At 37.9% G+C, this 17,310-nt stretch overlaps 1 protein-coding gene across 1 annotated transcript in view; it reads left to right on the top strand.

Annotated features, from left to right (window-relative positions):
• The window catches only part of Efcab5 (EF-hand calcium binding domain 5), a 95,610-nt gene that overhangs the window by 14,504 nt on the left and 63,796 nt on the right, over positions 1-17,310 (top strand). The gene's annotated exons all lie outside the window — the stretch shown is intronic.

The raw sequence follows: 17,310 nt of genomic DNA, 5'->3' as shown, positions 1-17,310 counted from the left end.
CATAAGATACAATGCCAATCATATTTCACTTTAAGGTGAATGACTTTAAATGGACCAAGGAAGAAGAGCTATGGAAGAAATATTAACAAAACAAAACTTATTAAAACATATTGCCCAAAATATAAAATAATTATTAATTAAAATTCAACCATAAAAAATCAAATAGTCCTTTTAAAAAATAGGCAAAAGCCAGGCCTGGTGCCACATGCTTACAATCCCAGCACTCAAGAGGCAGAAGCAGGAAACAACTTTAAATTCAGTACCAGCCTGATCTACATAGTGAGGCCCTATCTGAACAACACACACACACACACACACACACACACACACACACACACACACACGCACACTGAACAAAAGACATGACAGGCACTTCATCAAAAATACATAACATATGTAAATAGCAAATAAACCCATGAGACAATGCCAACATCTCATGCCATTAAAGAATTGTAGGTTTGCCGGAGAGTGGTGGCTCACGCCTTTAATCCAGCATTTAGCAGGCAGAGGCAGGTGGATCTCTGTGAGTTCAAGGCCAGCCTGGTCTACAGAATGAGTTTTAGGATAGCTAAGACTACACAGAGAAACCCTATCTTGAAAAACAAGAACAAAAACAAACAAACAAACAAAAAGATTGTGGGTCAATTTTTATTGCTTTTAGTCTTTCATTTTGTATGGGGCTGGGGTGTGTGTGCATGCTATAGTGGAGGTCAGAGGACAATTTGCAGGATCCAGTTCTCTCCTTCCACCTTGTAGGTCCTAGATCAAACTCTAGAGATATTGTGTCTCAAAAAAACAAACCAACAAAAAGAACATTCCTTCACTACTAGTGGGACTACAAAACAGTACAACCACTTTGAAAGACTTCTGCCTCTGAAATTAAATAAACCTGGAAGATGTGCTGAGTTATCTCACAAGTGTGAGGTATCTAAAGTAGTTACATTCAGAGAAACAGGAAGCAGCAGGGCAGTTACCAGGGGAATGGATGAGAGGAAGAGGAGTTGGTCTTCAGTCTCTATAGAATTTTGAATTGTGAAAAGAAAAATTATAAGTATATATTTCACAACAATGTAAACGTTCTACACATATATATGTACTCTTTAAAATGACTAAATTGACACATGCCTATTATCTCAGAACTTGGAAGTCTGAGGCAGGAGGATTGCTGTAGGTTTGAGACCAGCTAGGGCTACATTGTAAAACTATGTCTCTAGGGCTGGAGGGTTGGCCTAGCATTTAAGAGCATTTATTGGCTGCTCTTCTAGAGAACCAGATTCAATTCCCTGTACCCACCTGGTGCCTCATATTTGTCTGTAACTCCAATTCCAGAGGATCTGGTGCCCTCTTCTAACCTCTGATGGCATCAGGCAAACATGTGGTACACAAACATAAATGCAGCAAAACACCCATACACATGGATTAAATTTAAAACAACAACAAAAATCTCTCTTTCTAAACCAGTGGTTTTCAACCTTCCTAATGCTGCGATCCTTTAATACAGTTCCTCATGTTGTGGTGTCCCCCAACCATAAAATTATTTTGTTGCTACTTCATAATTTTGCTACCGTTATAAATCATAATATAAATATCTGTTAGGCAGGGTATCTGATATGCATTGGGACCCCCTAATGGGTCACGACCTACAGGGTAGCATGAATTCTCTTTGGTCTTAATAATAAAAAGGTCCTGGATAGATATTCTACCCACACTAAAGAGACCTCAGATGCCGGGCCAGACTACTATACCCAGCAAAGCTTTCAATCACTATAGATGGAGAAAACAGGATATTCCACGACAAAACCATATTTAAACAATACATAGCCACTAATCTATCCCTATGGAGAGTACTGGAAGGAAAACTCCAACCTAAGGAAGTTAACTATACTCACAAAAACATAGGCAATAGATAATCCCACTTCACCAAAAGCCAAAAGAAAAAGCAGGGTAAATCCATACACAATATCACCAACAACAACAAATCTAAAACAAATAAGAATTAACACTCAATGGTCCTTAATTTCCCTCAATATTAATGGTCTTAACTTGCCTATAAAAAGACCCAGGCTAACAGAATGGATACAAAGACAGAATCAATCCTTCTGTTGCACACAAGAAACACACCTCAACTTCAAAGACAGAAGTTACCTCAGAGTAAAGGGTTGAGATAAGATTTTCCAATCAAATGGACCCAAGAAACAAGCTGGTGTAGCTATTCTAATATCTAACAAATTAGACTTCAAACTAAAATCAATCAAAAAGAGATGAAGAAGGTCATTTCATATTCATCACAGAAAAAATCATTTAGGATGAAGTCTCAATTCAGAACATCTATGCCCCAAATACAAAGGCACCCATGTTTGTAAAAGAAACATTACTAAAACTCAAATCACACATAAAACCTTACACACTTATAGTGGGAGACTTCAACACCCCACTCTCACCACTAGACAGGACCACCAGACAGAAACTTAACAAAGAAACAAAAGAACTAACAAAAGTTATGATCCAATTGGGTTTAACGGGCTTCTATAGAACATTCCATCCAAACACAAAAGACTATACCTTCTCAGCGCCACATGGAACCTTCTCTAAAATTGACCACATACTCGGCAACATAGAAAACCTCAACAGATACAAAAAAATTGGAATAACTCCCTGAATCTTATCAGACCACCAGGTTTTAAAGTTAGAATTCAACAACAACACAAATTGCAGAAAACCTACAAACTCATGGAAATTGAACAATGCGCAATTGCACCCAGGGGTCAAGGAAGAAATAAAAAATTAAAGACTTCCTAGAATTCAACCAGAATGAAGACACAACATACCCAAACTTAAGGGACACTCTGAAAGCAGTGCTAAGAGGAAAGTTCATAGCATTAAGTGCCCACATGAAGAATCTGGAGAATAGTCACACTAGAGAATTAACAGCACAACTGAAAGCTCTAGAACAAAAGGAAGCAATCTCACCTGGGAGGAGTAGACACCAGGAAATAATAAAACTGAGGGCTGAAACCAGTAAAGTAGAAACAAAGAAAACAATACAAAGAATCAATGTAACAAAGAGTTGGTTCTTCGAGAAAATCAACAAGATAGACAAACCTTTATCCAAACTAACCAAAAGGCAGAGAGAGAGCATGCTAATTCAGAAATGAAATCAGAAATGAAAAGGGGGACATAACAATGGACGCTGAGGAAATCCAGAGAATCTTCTGGTCATATTTTGAAAATCTGTACTCCCAAAATTCAAAAAATTAAAGGAAATGGACAATTTTCTGGATAGATATCACTTACCAAAATTAAATCAAGAACAAATAAGCGATTTAATCATTCCTATAGCCCCTAATGAAATAGAAGCAGAACCAAAACCCTCCCAACCAAAAAAAGCCCAGAGCCAGATGGTTTCAGTGCAGAATTCTACCAGAAATTCATAGAAAAGCTAATACCAATACTCCTCAAATTGTTCCACACAATAGAAGCAGAAGGTTCATTGCCAAACGCTTTTTATGAGGCCACAATTACCTTGGTACCCAAGCCACACAAGGCACAACTCAGAAAGAGAACTACAGACCAATATCCCTCATGACCATTGATGCAAAAATACTCAATAAAATATTGGTAAATCAAATTCAAGAACACATCAGAGAAATCAATCACCATGATCAAGTAGGCTTCATTCCAGGGATGAAGGGATGGTTCAACATACGAAAATCCATCAATGTAATCCACCATATAAACAAACTGAAAAAGAAAAACCACATGATCATCTCACTAGATGTTGAAAAGCCTTTGACAAAATCCAACACCCCTTCATGATAAAGGTCTTAGAGAGATCAGGAATAACAGGAACATACCTAAACATGATAAAAGCAATATACAGCAATCCAACAGCCAACATCACACTAAATGGAGAGAAACTCAGCACTATTCCTCTAAAATCAGGAACAAGACAAGGCTGTCCACTCTCTCCATATCTCTTCAATATTGTACTTGAAGTTCTAGCTAGAGCAATAAGACAACAAAAGATCAAGGGGATACAAATTGGAAAGGAAGAAGTCAAACTTTCACTATTTGCAGATGATATGATAGCTAACATAAGTGACCCGAAAAACTCTACCAGGGAACTCCTACAGCCGATAAACACCTTCAGCAAAGTGGCAAGATACAAGATTAACTAAAAAAAAAAGTCAGTATCTCTACTATATACAGACAATAAATGGGCTGAGAAAGAAATCAGAAAAACATCATCCTTTATAATTGCCACAAACAACATAAAACATCTTGGGGTAACACTTACTAAACAAGTGAAAGACCTGTATAACAAGAACTTTGAGTCTTTAAAGAGAGAAATTAAAGAAGATACTAGAAAATGGAAAGATCTCCCATGCTCTTGGATAGGTAGAATCAACATAGTAAAAATGCAATCTTGCCAAAAGCAATCTACAGATTCAGTGCAATCCCCACCAAAATACCAGCACAAGAACAAGAGTCAACTTTATATGGAAAAACAAAAGACCCAGGATAGCCAAATCAACTGTAAAATAAAGGAACTTTCAGAGGTATCACCATCCCTGACTTCAAGCTCTGTTATAGAGCTATAGTCCTGAAAACACCTTGATATTGGACAAAAATAGACAGGTAGACCAATGAAATCGAATTGAGAACACTGATATTAACCCACACACCTACGAACACCTGATTTTTGACAAAGAACTAAAATTATACAATGGAAAAAAGAAAGCATCTTCAACAAATGGTGCTGGTATAACTGGATGCTGGCATGTAGAAGACTGCAGATAGATCCATATCTATTGTCATGCACAAAACTTAAGTATAAATGGATCAAAGACCTCAAGGTTCCTCACATGAGAGAAAACACTCAGTATTTGTCTTTTTAAGTCTAGCTTATTTTGGTTAGCACAATGATCTTGAATTGTAACCATTTCCTGCAAATGGTTTGATTATGATTCTGTACTGTTAAATAGAATTCCATTGTGTAAATGCTCTATATTTCCTTTATCCATTCATATGTTATTGGGCATCAAAGCTGGCTCTACTTCTTAGCTATTCAAATACAAAAATCTTTTAAGACAGTGAAACTATATGACACTGTGGTAATAGACACCACCATTATACATTTGTCAAAACCCCTAGAACATAGAACACCAGCCACCAGCCATTACCTCACATGTAAACTGTGGACTTTGTAAGAATTGACACATTGTTGTAGGCTCGTCATTTGCAACAGATCTACAGCTCTAGCAGAGGCTCTCGGTAGTTGGGGAGGTTGTGTATGTGTGTGGCAGGGCTACTCTGTGCTGTCTGCTCTGTTTAGCTTGAATCTAAAACTTCTCCATAGAAATGAAAATCTATTTTTTTTATAAAGGAGCCAAGATGTACTCTGAAATTTTGTATTTAGTAGTTAGAGGATAAGGAAGTAAAGAGAATTCTCAAGATTGCCAAGATGGTTGCAAATGTGCCTTAGCTGTATCACATTCACTGTCAAAGGTTTCTAGAAATAGGATCATTCTCAATGTCTTGGTCCTCATACACGGAGAACAACAATCAATAAGGACATACATGAGAAGGTAAAATATTAAACTAAACAGAAATTACATCACTCTGTACTTAGACAATATATGACTTTTAGTCTAAAAAACTTAAATATGTGGTAATTGAGGAGTAACATGTTCTTTAACCTCCTCTCTCTACAGATTCAGAATGTCCTCAATGATTTTTTTCAGAAGCCAGAGTTTCGTCTTGGTAAATATGCCTATTACTGTAGTATTCTTTTTTGGGGAGGGAGGTTGAAGTCACATAGTCAATTCTAAGGCCTATGTTGTTGGAAGTGCTTAAAGATAGATTAGCTTCCTCTGTTCTTCCCAGAGACAGGATGCCAAGAAACATGAAAGTAATCAATCATCCTTAGTCTTTTCAGTCCAATGCTCCCTTGTGTCACAAACATTGTGTGATTACCTGCCTCCTTTATTATCCTGTGACAGTCCCAGAAAATAGTAATTATAGAATTTGGAAGAAAAACATAACACCTTATTAAAATAAAGGAATCATGCAAAAAGGCACTAAAATTACATGTAGGGCTGAGTAATAGCTCAATGGTTAAGTGTGATTGCTGAAAAATTATAAGAAAAATTAGGATCAGAGTTTAGATCCCAGCACCCATGGAGCAAGCCTACTGTCCTGAAAATGACTGGAATGCCAGCTATGAGGGATACAACACCCTTTCCTGGCCTCCTCATATGTACTCACATAGACAAATAAATAAATAAACCTTTAAGATATGTGATAGATATGGTTTTAGTTGGGGAGGGTGGCAGGGGAGGAGGGGAGGGAGTGGGAACTGGGATTGACATGTAAAACAATCTTGTTTCTAATTCAAATTAAAAAATGACTAAAAAAATAAACCTTTAAAATTTGTATGTACTATATCTCAATATATAAATGTTTGGTTACAATATCACTAGAAGAAATAATAAATGGTCAGACCTTTTAAACCTTCTCTTCATGAATGGTTAGATATAAGAAAAGATTATATCTAAGTAACTATTTTCCTTTTACTGACATTTTGAAATAAGGTAAAAGGAATTTATATATTCATATATGTATCTACATATACACGGATATTCATGTGTATGTTTATGTGTGTGTGTGTATGTGTATGTGTGCTATTCTCATGACTACAAGTGTGTTACAAATGCACACTAACACAGATGTATTACGTAAGAGTTCAGATTAAAGTTGTAATGCCACTTTCTATATATATATCACAATTTCTAAAATGGTGAACAAATACTGATAAGTTGCAGAGCAAATTTTAAATTCACCCCTCACTCAAAAATTTCACAGTAATTATATTTTCAGAAAAATTCAACAGCAAAATGAGGGAGCAGGTTATAGCTAGCTCAGTACCAGAACATGTGCTGAGCAAACACAAAGGCATGGGCTCAAATCTCTGCAATAACAACAACACAATAGCAAAACTATACACTGTGTTTACATATGAAATAAGTTCTAAATTAAAAGTTATCATAAGCAGACTTTTCACCTTTTCCAATGTCTGACAGGAGAGGGGAGGTTTTTTTTTTTTTTTCAAAGAAAGTATGGGAATTCTATCTTTATGCTAGCTCCCCATACCTGAAACAACAAAAATTCTCTTACAAATTTCCACTGTGCACACTGCACACCAGGAGGTGAGAACAGCCCCATCCCTATGGGGGGACCATAGGTTTTGATGCATTGATTTTGAGAAATGTTTCCTTATGTGAGACTAGGCCAAGAAAATTAAGACATGATTCTTCCCCTTAAGTTATTCAATGTCAGCCATTGGTGGCATAGACCAGTCTAGTCTTTATAATTTTCTGGAGGTGGAGGGTCTCTTATGACCGTAACTGATGTCTTGTACTGCCAGTTACCAAACTCAAGAGTGACTGGAGAGTCTTCCTTATACCCTTGTCCCAGTTCATGACAAGCAGAGATGCTGTTAGAAGTAAAAGAGAGAGCCAGTGTCTTAGTCCTTCCATCATAGAACTGTGTCTATCTCTTGGTGAGGTCAATAAGGACTTTGCAGTTATCGTATCAAAAGGAAGCTTGTTTTGTTTTGCTGGAGCTAAGGATGGAACCCAGGTCCTTGTGCTTGCTAGACAGGCTCCTACCACTGAGCTAAGTCCCTAGCACCTACTGTGGAGGTATAACATTCCCTGATACTAGTCCCTCTTTCTCAGAAGATTCTCTTCCATCACCTCTTGGCATTCTGATTTGTCTGTTTGTCTGCACAAGTGTTGTTTTCCAGAGTTTACTTTTTTTTGGCTTTCTCATCACCTGATACACTGTTCACACACCCTGGATTTTCTTATTCTAATCCCCAACTCCAGTTGATGACTCCCAATTCCAATTCCAAACTGATGACTCCAATTCCAAACTGTCCCCCTGAGTTCCTAAACATATGTGAAAGAACCTACAATGAGTGATGAGAAAGGTAAGTTTCCAATCAGAATGATGATAAATAGTACAGAAAAACAAATGACCTATGTGTCATTTGGAAATGCATGGGAAGGATTTCTGGAAAGAATGACAAGCAACACTGGTGACTTGCTCTGGGGCCAGGGAGACTGAAGATACTGAGGCGATTACAGAAAAAGGAAGATCTTCGTATTCATATACAATTTGCAAGGTTACCTACCATAACTAATTTATGAGATGGTGAATTTTAATCTCAGCCCTTGGGGAAATCAGCAACCTGATCTGTAGAGCAGGTTCTAGGACAGCCAAGGATATGTAGAGAGACCCTGTCTCAAAATATAACATAAATAAGTAGACTAGCTCTTAAAAAAAAAAAAAAAGAAAGAAATGCTTTAAAGAGGATGTTCACAGAGAGCTTTCGGTTTAGATCTGCTGGCATAAATGCTCTCATAAACACACAGGGTTTTTTTTGTCCTTTGTGTTATTATTCGTATATGATTCTGCTTTGTTCCAACCTAGTTATTAAAAATTTAGATTCATTCTTTTTAATATCTGAGTTTCTTGGTTAAATAAAGCCAGGGAAAAAACCCTTGGTAGCAATTGGGATGTTACCCAACTATAAATTATTTACCATAACTATGGATAGATACTAATTGAGAATAATCTTAGTACTATATTTAAATATAAAATGTGAATTTATTACATATAAACTAATTATCAAATAACTTTTATTCTAAAATTAGAATCGAGTCCCAAAGATCTGGCTGTAATCACGTCTGTGGAACCAGGACTGAACCAAAAGCAATTTATACAAGTAAGGAGCTGTGTTATTTAATATTTGTATCAAATTATTCTGCCAGTTTAAATTCCCTTTTGTTAGATGTAATGTACATAATATGAGGATTAAATCAAATGAAAGAATAAAAACTTATCATTTCTAAGATATGTACTTCAAAATATTTAACCCCTCAGAATTTGGGTGACAATTTTCAAATAGCTCCTTTATTTTCTTTCATTTCATGACATTCATGATATAAAAATATGAAGAACTTCTACTGACGCCTTCTGATAAGATCAAGAAAATGTAGCATTTTGTATCCAGTGAAATCTGATTGTACAAATATAGTGAGATCTAAGATTGGAGGTCATGGTATTTTTAAACCTGAGAAAGTATAATTCTACTGTAATGGAATAAGTGAGAAAGAGGCCATTTTGTTAGACCAGAATTCTGTCTGCCACAGCCTGCTTTCAAGTCGTTTGGATCCTCTCTTCCTTCAGTGTTTCTGTAATGAATCCAAGAGCTAATTCAACTTTCACGTTTTATTCTCACACGTTCTTACTCCACTGAAGGTGATAACCATTCAGGAGATAGAGTTTCTGTGTGAAGGATTTCTTAAACCCTTTCTGAATGGTTCTTGTCTAGATCCCATACAAATGAGATACACTACTCAAAAACACACAGAACACATGGCAGAGCTATAATAGTTTAGAGTAGCCAAGTGAGATGACTCAGCAAGTCAGGTAGAGGCAAGCCTGATGACCTGAGGTTGAACCCAGGAGCAGGAGAGAAGCTACTTCTGAGAATGATTCTCTACCCTCCACATACTTGCCTGCCTGAGGGAGGATAGTAAATTCAGGAAAGGCAGGGCTTTCTCTCTTTAATGTAACAATAGACATAACTTCTATTTCTTTGCAAAAATTGATTCTCAATGCTACTGACCTAGTTGTCTTAGTAGTTTCTCTACAAATAAGCAATCTAGAAAATGTTCTTGACCTGGGCATGGTGGCACACGCCTTTAATCCCAGCACTGGAGAGGCAGAGGCAGGTGGATCTCTGTATGTCAGAAACCAGCCTGGTCTACAAAGTGAATTCTAGGACAGCCAGAGCTGTTACACAGAAACACTGTCTCAAAAAACAAACCAATACAAACAAACAAAGAAAATGTTATTTTTAATGATAAAAATAATATGAATTTTAGTCATATGTTAATTATATCTCAATAAGAAAGTAATATGAGCTTACTATAGAAAATTATCAACAAAAAGTTTAAAGAAGAAAAATGTTAAGCCTGTAATTCTTTTACCAACTTATATCCACTGTTAACATTATGATTTTTTTTCCTCAGATCATAATGACTCACACTTTTACTCCTTTGGCTAAAGCAAACTTTTCTTGGTTTTATTGTTGCTTTCATCTAGTCTTATTGGCATTTCTGAATGGCATCTATGGGGCCAAAAGCCCACAGCCCTCACTGCTGTACAGGTTCCTGGGCAGACTGCTGCCTTCTTCTCTGCTTTCATAGACATTAAGCTGGTTTTCTTGTTTTAAGTCTTATATCTAGGGGTTTACCTGTAACTTACGTTAGAGAAATAGGGGAAATTACTTCTACTACATCTTGGTTCCTAAAACATTTTAATGGCATCGTAATGTTTTGCTATAGGTTTTATCATTACTTAATCATATCTTTATTGTTGGACAGTTACTTTCTCATAATTCCTAATAAAAATAAGACCAGTATTTGTGTGTAAATCTTTGTTTGCTATTTAAATTTGTGAACCAGAAGCTCTCTCTCTCTCTCTCTCTCTCTCTCTCTCTCTCTCTCTCTCTCTCTCTTTCTCTCTCTCTCTGGGTTGAGGGGAACACACATGTGGAAATGAGCATGGAAAGCCCATGTGAGGACAAACAAGAAAGCAGACAGACATCTGCAACTCAAGGAAAGAGACTTTATCAGTCACTGACTCTTTTGAACTAGCCTCTAGAATTGTGAGGAAATAATTTCAATTTTCAAAAATGCGTAGTCTAATCTAATTGTTATGGTAGCCTAACAGAACTCCAGTAATTTTTTTAGAATGGGTTCCCAGAAGTGGAAATGGCTAGGTCAAAGAATGAACAAACTGAAAACGCTTTTGGTCTCTACTGTCAATCGTGCTGTTGATTACATTGATTTATTCTCCCACCAGCAATGTACAAGAGCTCTCCAAGTACTTATTCACGCCTACAGCAAGCTTTACTAAGAATAAAAAGCTGCAATTTGCTTTTCTTTTTCTTTCAGTGCTTGGAGATTGCACTGAGGGCCCTGTACATGCGAGGCAATCACTGGACCTCTGAGCTATGTCCCCTGCTCCTCATGTTTTTTTGTTTGTTTGTTTGTTTGTTTGTTTGTTTTTGTTTTGTTTTTTAAATAGAGATTAAGGGCCTGGAGAGATTGCTCAGCAGTTAAAAGCACTGGCTGCCCTTCCAAAGTACCCAGGTTCAATTCCCAGCACCCACATGGCAGCTCATAACATTCTGTAATTCCAATCCTAGGGGATCCAACATTCTCATACAGACCTATACACAGACAAATGCACTAAAAAACAAATACATTTTTAAAAATAGAGGTTAAATACTTTTTATGTTAAAACATTTTATTATGTGACCTGTTTATTTCTTTTCTAGTGTGAGCAAGCTATGTCAACAACGTGGGTACATTGTTGTCTTTCCACATTTAATGTGTGATTTCATGAATTCACAAGATGCTTCGGTTTCTTTGACTTTGCTTCACCAAGTGCTACTGTTTTCACTTTTTTTGTTTTGTTTTGTTTTGTTTTGTTTTTTTGAGACAGGGTTTCTCTGTGGCTGGGAGGCTGCCCTGGAACTAGCTCTTGTAGACCAGGCTGGTCTCGAACTCACAGAGATCCGCCTGCCTCTGCCTCCCGAGTGCTGGGATTAAAGGCGTGTGCCACCAACGCCCCGCTCTGTTTTCACTTTTTAGACTCCATCATTGGCAATAGCAGGTTCTTTTTATCCCAATCTTAGTTATTATTACTAATAATAATTAAGCAGTTTTAGTATTATTTAAGAGTATTAAAGTATAATGTACTTCACAATGGGGAGAGAGAGCTACAGGATGGCTTCAAAGGGTAAAGTGTCCACAGGGTTCAAAGAGGCCATAGTGAAAAGATTTCTGAAAAGCTGATTCAGACTCCAGGAAATGTCTCTGGGGGTGGGGGAAGGGACAAGGACAGGGTCGGGGGTCAGAAGAGCTTTAGGAGCTGCAGGTACAGAGCTGTCAAATGCTGCTGGGGTGTGGGGAGGAAGGACAATTTTAGTGTCAGCTTGTACGAGGCAGGAGAAATTTCACTTGAACTGAAGCTCAGGTTAGAGGTACATTGCTGTGGCCATTTTCCTGGATTGGGAAAAAAAAATGACTTTCATAATACCAAGTGAGGTGGTTGCATCATTCTTTGGTCTGGTGTGTTTAATTAGTTTGTAGGTCTGGGTTTCTGATGTGGTTTTGATATCCCCATGTGTCCAGGTGCCCCTGATTTAATTTGAAGTTCATAGGTGTTTACTCTTTGTTGTATAAAGAGGTTGCTTAGCAGTCTGTGCCTCATGTTTGTGCTATGGTTGTTCACTTGCACAGACAAGATGTGAGTCATTCCACCTCAGAGTTTACACTGAAGACGGAGGGAACTGCTGTTTGTTAATAGGATTGCTCAGGACAAGTCCCAGCTTGAAACAAGTGTTCTATACCATAGAGGGTAACTTTGAGCAGGACATAGCCCAGTCTCCATATTTGTCTTACTGTTTGATGTTTAGTTTAAGTTAAAATTATAAGTTCTCATTATGTTGATGGCATTATCACATATGACCACCAATTCTGAGTGTTTTTCCAATTTCTTCAGTTTTATTTTCATATTTTATTATTATTACAATTGTTTGTTTTTTGAGACAGGGTTTCTCTGTGTAGCCCTGACTGTCCTGAACCCACTCTGTAAACCAGGCTGGCCTCCAACTCAGAGATCTGCCTGCCTTTGCCTCTGAGTGCTGGGATTAAGTTGTGTACCAGCCCAAATTTCCTCAATTAAAAAAAAATAATTTGAAGATATTCTCTAATTTTGAAACATTTTTGTTAATTCCGGTGCAAATAAATCAGATCATTTAAAGACGCTATTTGTCAAGCTTGTGAGCACCTGGCTCTCTCAAGAGCAGCTCAGTTGTCACTGCCTCTCATGGGTGTTTTTATTTTTAAGATGAACTTGAAAATTATTTTTAACAAATATACAACTCTTTTTTGAACAAACTCTTCTGTTACAAGTAGCTAATTTTCCAAATGCGAAAAAATTTCTGCATCATTGTCTCCAAAGGAAAAGAAAACATTTTGCAAAATTTGATATAAATGCTTAGTACCCACATAAATTCATGTTTTCCAGAAAGAGGAATGTTCTATGACACGAACCTCCAAAGACTGTATATTTAAATGCATCACCTAGTCTCCCTTTGCTATCAGATCAATCAAAGCCAGAGAGGACAGAACAAAAAAAAAAAAAAAAAAAAAAAAAAAAAAAAAAAAAAAAGTCTTTCTTTCCTACTTTAAAAAACTCAGCTGCAAATAGCATGTTGTAATTTTGTGATAAAATTTCCAATTGTTCCCAGAATTACTAAAGAAGCAAATGAACAAGCAGTAGGGTGGAGGCCGGAAGAGTGTGTCTGTTACATCACAGTCTGGTAGTGACAGTCTCCTTGTCCTTTTAGTTCTTTGGAGATGAAGTTTAACCTTCCAAACTGAAGTGAAAACCTAAATCTTTGTTCAATCGAGAATGAATTTATTTCTAGGGACCCTATTTTACCATTGCCTAAGTAGCATCATTGGAATTTTTAAGATATTTATTATTCTATGTGTATGAACGTTTGACTGCTTGTATGTAAGTACACTGTATGTGGTCATGATGCCTTTGAGGCCAGAAGAGGGTGGAAGATCCTCTGGAACTAGAGTTACAGACAGTTGTGAGCTGTCATGTGGGTGCCAAAGACTGAACCCCAATACTCTGCAAAAGCAGCAAGTGTACTTAACCATTGAGCTTTCCCTCAAACCCTCAAATTTTGGGGAAAACACTATTATCATAGTGATATTGTAAAAATGACTCGTAGTTATTTTCAAGAGAGAATCTTCAACATTGTCTTCTTAAATGTAGCTTCTCATCTGGGCATGGCGCTACATGCCTGCAATCTTGGTATTTGAGAGGCTGAGGCAGAAGAATTGTGAATTAAAGGCTGGTCTGGGCTATAGAGCAAGGCTATATCTTAAAAAAAAAAAATCAGAAATCTCCAAAACAGCCCAAATAACCAGTTTCCCCAATTTTAAGATGAATAGTCTTTTTGCATTTCAAAAATAAGATGCATAGGGGCACTTATTATGTGCTTTTAATAAACCTCCATTCCACGTCCCAAAATGGTTTAAAAATCAGTCAATCATCCATCTTAGGGTTTTTAGCTTTTCACAATGGATGGGGGATGGTGCTATATCCGTTTTATAAACAAATCACCTGATACAGAACGACAAAGCACACAAAAGAATTGACAAAAGAACAGCAGATAAATGAAATAAGTAAACAAAATTGAGCAGGTTTCAGAATTAAATGCAATTCAATCGATCAAAATTATTTTTCATACTTCTAAATGATAAAACATTACATTTATAAAATTTAAAAAGATGATAGGACTCTCTTAAATCTAATGGCAGAACATTGCAAGAATATATAAAAGAGAACTGTATTAGAAATATAAAGACCAATGAACAAAAATGCATAATAATTATGGAGCTATTAAAAATTTCATTGGGATTTAATTCACATATTATTTCTTTCTTATTATTGCTACAACAAATTGCTACAAAGTTTGTTTCTGAAAACAACAAAAATTAGTTTCTCACAGACCTGGAAACTGTAAGTTGAAGATCACTGGTCACTCTGAGGTGCTGGCAGCCCGGCAGCCCTCTGGAGGGTCACCTCCAGCTTCTGGTCACTACTGGGTGCTATTATAACATCACCAACATTGCCTCTGCAGCCATGCTGCCTCTTCCTGCCTCACTGAGAAAACAGACACTTGCCATTGCATTAGGGCTTACCTGGATAATTCAGGGCAGTTTTCCCATTCCCAAACTTTAGTTTAACCACAGATATAAGAGTACTCCTTGGGGCCGGAGAGATGGCTCAGAGGTTAAGAACACTGACTGCTCTTCCAGAGGTCCTGAGTTCAATTCCCAGCAACCACATGGTGGCTCACAACCATCCCTTATGAGATCTGGTGCCCTCTTCTGATGTGCAGATATACATGAAGCAGAATGTTGTATACATAATAAATAAATAAAATCTTAAAAAAAAAAGTACTCCTTTACTGGGTAAGGTGCCATTTACAGATTGGGGGTCCTGATGATTATTCCAGGCCATTATCCAGCCCACTGTACAATACCTTATGTCCATTTAAAGGTATACAATTTGATATTTTAAGTAGAGTAACCACTTTTAAAAATAAATTTGATTATTTTAACTCTTGGTCCCAGTTTTCCCTCCCTCCTCTCTCCCCAGTCCCCACCCCACCCACCCCTGTTCCCATCCCCAATCCACTCCTCCTCCATTTCTGTTTAGGGAAGGGCAGGTTTCCCAAAAGTATCAACAAATCATGGCTTATCAAGTTGCTGTCGGACTAAGCACCTACCCATGTGCTAAGCCTGGGCAAGGCAACCCAGTATGAGGAGTAGCGTCCCAACAGCCAGCAAAAGACTCAGAGACAGCCCCTGCTCCCGCTGTTCAGAGTCCCACAGAAGACCAGGCAGCACAGCTGCAACATATTTGCAGAGTGCATAGGTCAGTCCCATGCAGACTCCCTGGTTCAGTCTCTGTGAGGCCAAGTTAGTTGATTCTTGGGGCTTTCTTGTAGTGGCCTTGACCCCTCTGGCTCCTACAATCCTTTTTCCCCCTCTTCTGCCTAACGTTTGGCTGTGGGTCTGCCTCTGTTTCCGTCAGTTACAGGATGATCCTCTCTGATGACTGTTGGGCTAGACACCAATCTGGTCACAGGAGATGGCCAGTTCACGCCACGTATCTATTATTGCTTGACATCTCAGCTGGGGTCATCTCTGTAGATTCCTGGGAGATTCCCTTGGGGCAGGTTTTTACCTGACCTGAAATGCCCCCAGCCCAGGTTCCCAGAAGTCTATTTCAAATACATCCTCCTGTAATCCTCCTGGATGTTCGAGTACATCCTCCTAATCACTCATGTTTCTACCCAAAATCCACTTTAGAACATTGTCTTCACCTGAAGAGGAAGCCCCATACCTGGGAATAGTCATTCCTCATTGTCTTCCAAACCATCGGCAACCACTAATGTTCTTTCTGTCTCAGAAGCTTTGCCTTTTGGGGATATTTTCTGTAAATGGAATCACCCAATGTGATTTTGTACTTCTTTTGGGGGGGGCAATTTTTCGAGACAGGGTTTCTCTGTGTAACTTTGTAGACCAAGCTGGCCTCAAACTCACAGAGATCCGCCTGTCTCTGCCTCCCAGGGATTAAAGGTGTGCACCACCACAACCCGCCTTGTGATTTTTCACTTCTTACACGGGTGATGTTCTCTGCGTTCATTCATCTCTCAGCATGTTGCTTCATTTTTATTGCCAAATAAAACATTGCCAATGGTATTCCTTGGTATGGGCGTGCCCGATTTTGTTTGTCCTCGGAGAAGTTGATGGACATTTGGGTTGTTCTCACTTTTTGTCCACTGTGAAGAATTCTGCCATGAACATTATTGTGTATAAGTTTTTATGCAAATAGATGGTTTCACTTCTCTTGAGTGTCTATCTAGAGGGGAACTTCTGAGCTACATGGCCGGTGCTTCTAGTGTTGCCAGACTGTTTTTCTTTCCCATAGACAGCAAAATGACTCCAATTGTTCCACATCCTTGCTAATAATTATTATTGTTAGTCTTTAAAACTTGTCACTACATTTAACAATTCTGTGCTGCAGCACATGAGTGGAGGCCAGAAGTCAACGCTCAGTGTCTCCCCTGGACCCTGTCCATCTTATTTTTTGAGATAGGGTCCATGACTAAACCTGGAACTCACTGATTGGCGAGGCTGGCTGGCCATCAAGCTCCATGACCTATCTCTGCCTCCCCAGTGCTAAGGTTTTGGCAGATGTATGCGTCACACTCTACTTTTTGTGTGAGTAGTGCAGATCAGAGCCAAGGTTTTATCTTTACACAACAAGCACGTTAGGAACCTAACCACGTCCTCCAGCCCCTTATATCTAATTTTATGAAATAGTGGTAAGTGTGTACTCAGAAAAAGAAGTTATAAAATGAGATATCCAACTATTTTGTTGTCTTGCCACTTTTTAGACATTGTTCTATCTGCTGTTACCGTGGAATACAATTACAGAAAAGTCACAGAGGTATAAAAGACTAAAAAACACATTTTTCTATATGCTATGAGATAATTTTTTTATAACTGTATAAGGATAAGACTCAGAGATGAAGGTTGAGAGTTAGCACTAGGTTAGGCCCCATTGACAAAC

This window comes from Cricetulus griseus, chromosome 7 (assembly GCF_003668045.3).
Source record: "Cricetulus griseus strain 17A/GY chromosome 7, alternate assembly CriGri-PICRH-1.0, whole genome shotgun sequence".
NCBI classification, from domain to species: Eukaryota; Metazoa; Chordata; class Mammalia; order Rodentia; family Cricetidae; genus Cricetulus; species Cricetulus griseus.
This window is presented reverse-complemented; position numbering and strand designations above follow the sequence as displayed.